The 2,807-nt window shown below is 63.1% G+C and overlaps 1 pseudogene; it reads right to left on the bottom strand.

Annotated features, from left to right (window-relative positions):
• The window catches only part of LOC132512640 (voltage-dependent anion-selective channel protein 3-like), a 3,120-nt pseudogene extending 2,832 nt beyond the window's left edge, over positions 1 to 288 (bottom strand).
• Positions 289 to 2,807: the final 2,519 nt, after the last annotated feature.

The following is a 2,807-nucleotide window of genomic DNA, read 5'->3' as shown; positions in this document are numbered from 1 at the left end:
GGTGAAATCTGGGCCATTCTATCAACCACCAGGTTCTCTCTCTGCTCCGTTTATCTTTTCGCAGATGCAGAAAAGCAGCTCTCTCTTCTCAAGTCCCTACCCGACCCATTCTGTTTGGTAAAGGGTTGCACCTGAAGGTGTGCCAACGCGCCGTCTCTCATCACCAGACCCCACTGTCAATTCTAGACACCCTTCCTAATTTTGAATTTATTCTGAACGTAGGTTTGTGCGTGATTAACCCCAAGTCAGGACATCGGAAAAGCTTTGTAGCTCCTTGCCAGTCGTCATCTTGCCAAAAATGATCTCGAAATAAAGTAAATCGATGCTTATTTTCCTCCCTTGGAGTTAGAGCCTTGGTGGCTCTCTTTCCCACTGGGTTTCTTTCCCAAGTTACGACGCAGGGGGCTTCTCTCCGGGCAGGCACGAAGAGAGATGGGCAGACGGAGGCCAGCCCCTGCCCTCGCAGCCGCCCCCTCTGGGTCTCGGAGTCGCCCAGTGGCGTGGCATCTCGCGGGTGTGTGGCGCGCGTGTCCCCCGCGCGAGCGCTCAAGTCTCCTTCCCCATCCTGCGCACGGCGGCGCCGGAGGCCGAGGAGAGCGCGGCGCGGCGCGGCGCTGGGAGCCCGGGGCCCGAGGCCGGGCTCTGTCTGGGATGGCGCCGTCCCAGCCTCCTTCCCCTCTCCGTGGGTAGGGATGGTTGAGTCCGGCCGCCACGGCAGCGGCTCCTTGTGCAGCTAGCAGCCTGTCTTCTGCGCTCTCCGCCTCCCCTCCCTAGACTGGCTCTCCTCCCCTCGCGCCCCCTCCCCCCCCCGCCCCCCCCCCGTCCCTCCCGCAGCTCCCACTCGCTGGCTGGCTCTCCAGCTGCCTCCGCTCCGGGTCTCTCCCGGCTGCGCGCGCTCCTCTCCCCGCCTCGCCGCCTCCCGCAGCCTCGCCGCCTTGGTGCCTTCCTGCCCGGCTCGGCGGGCGCTAGTCCCCGGCCCCGGCCCGGCAGCCCCTTGTCGGCGCTCGGAGCAGCGCAGCCCTGCCTGCAGTGGTTCGGGACCCGATGCTATGAGAGCGAAGCCAGCCGGGCGCCCAGACCTGCGGGAGGCGTCGGATGCGCGGCCGGTCTGGGGACCGGGATCTCTCCCCCACTCGCCTTGCCCTCTGGTGATTCTCTGGCTCTGTCCGTAGCCCTGCCGTGCCTCGGAGGAGACGGGCGCATCCGAGAAGAGCCATCGGTGTCGTGCGCGTGTGGAATATCTGCAGACATGACTGCGTGGAGGAAATCCAAGTCGTTGCTGGCGCCGCTGGCGCTGCTGGCGCTGTGCGCGGGTCTCCTCACCGCAGCCAAGGGTAAGGCGGGCTCGCCGGTTGCCGGGGGAGATGGGGGAACCCTCCGAGGCCCCGTTTGCGAACCAGGGGCCCGTTTGGAGAAGGGCAGGGTACCGAGTGGCCGGCCTCCGCCGGTGGCTCTCCGTGGCAGACGCCCGGGGATCGCGATGCAGGGAGCCAGCTTCCATCGCCTTCTGCCCGCCCTCGTCGCCCGCGCCCCACCCCCGCCTCTCCTTCCCCCTGACTTGGGCCGAAACGAAATGTCTCTCCTTTCTCGGCGCTGGGGGCTGTTAGGGAGAAAGGAGCCAAACCCGAGTTGGGCTGAAACCGCGCCGCGGCGGGTGGTGGTGTCTCCTCGGCGATGTGGGCACAGCGGGTCCGGGTGGCTCGATGGTTCCCGGGACGTTCTCCCCGGACCCGGAGCGGCTGGGAAAGTGGCCCGGGCCGAGCGGGCCCGGCAAGTTCTGGCTCTCTCGGGGTCCAGGTGCCACGGGCGAAGCGGCCTGCAGACCGGGCACCGCGCACCCTTCCTCCCTCTCCCTCCCACGTCCATGGCCAGGCCGCCCCCTCCTTCCTCTCCCCGCACTTTGCTCCCTGCAAGTTGGAAGGACCCGGCGAGGTGCGTGGAGAGAGCAGGGGGACCTGGACGGGGTTCAGCTCCGGAGACAGTCGCCTGCTCACAGGGTTCTTCCCCGCTGCCACCCCCGGTCGGGGGAAGGAGTGTCCCCGGGTCGCTCCTCGGCTTGGAGCTCCGTGAACTTGGTGTTCTCCTTGAAACGAGTTTGGGAATGTTTTCCGCCAACTAGCCTACGGGCTGCAACCTCGGGGCTGGCAGCAGTTCCTGCACTTGTCTGTTCTCTGGGAAAGAAAACAAGGTCCCTCTTGATTCAGAGAGAGGGAGAGAGAGGTAGAGAAGAGAGAGAGAGGGGATATAGATTGATTTTCACATTGCAAAGTACCTGCCCCCATTTCCTCATTTTAGCCTCCTTGGATACTCGCCCCGCGCTCGATCCATCAGCACACACCGTCCCACTCCTGAAAATATCTGTATCTATATTTTTTTTCTTTTCCGTTTTAAAGGATGGAGTCAAATCATGTTTTTGTTTGTTTTTTAATGGTTATTTGCTCTTTCCTATGTAAAACTCCCCTTTCCTCTCTAGATTCTTCCATCTTCTTTTCCTCCCATTTTCTATTCCTTCAGTGTTCCAGATTCAGGGGTGATTGACAAGGCGAAGGAGGACTGTCTCTGGTGCCGTAGGAAAACTCCAGATGGGCCCGGCCTGGGGCGAGATGGAGCGACGGCAGATTAGGCGTCCCCGCGCGGTGGCTCCTCTCCGAAAGCACTGGGGTGTCACAAAGGGGTGTCTGTGGGAATGCGCCCCACGATCCCAGGGAGCGCAAACGCAGGGTTAGTTGCTGGAGCTCAGGGTTGCTCGGGACTGGGGAGCTTCCCAAAGACGCCGACCCTCCGCCCACCTGCCCGGCTTGGTCCAG

Source organism: Lagenorhynchus albirostris, chromosome 21 (genome assembly GCF_949774975.1).
Source record: "Lagenorhynchus albirostris chromosome 21, mLagAlb1.1, whole genome shotgun sequence".
In the NCBI taxonomy this organism is placed as follows: Eukaryota; Metazoa; Chordata; class Mammalia; order Artiodactyla; family Delphinidae; genus Lagenorhynchus; species Lagenorhynchus albirostris.
Note: the sequence above shows the minus strand (reverse complement) of the source record. Positions and strands in the feature narration are given on the sequence as shown.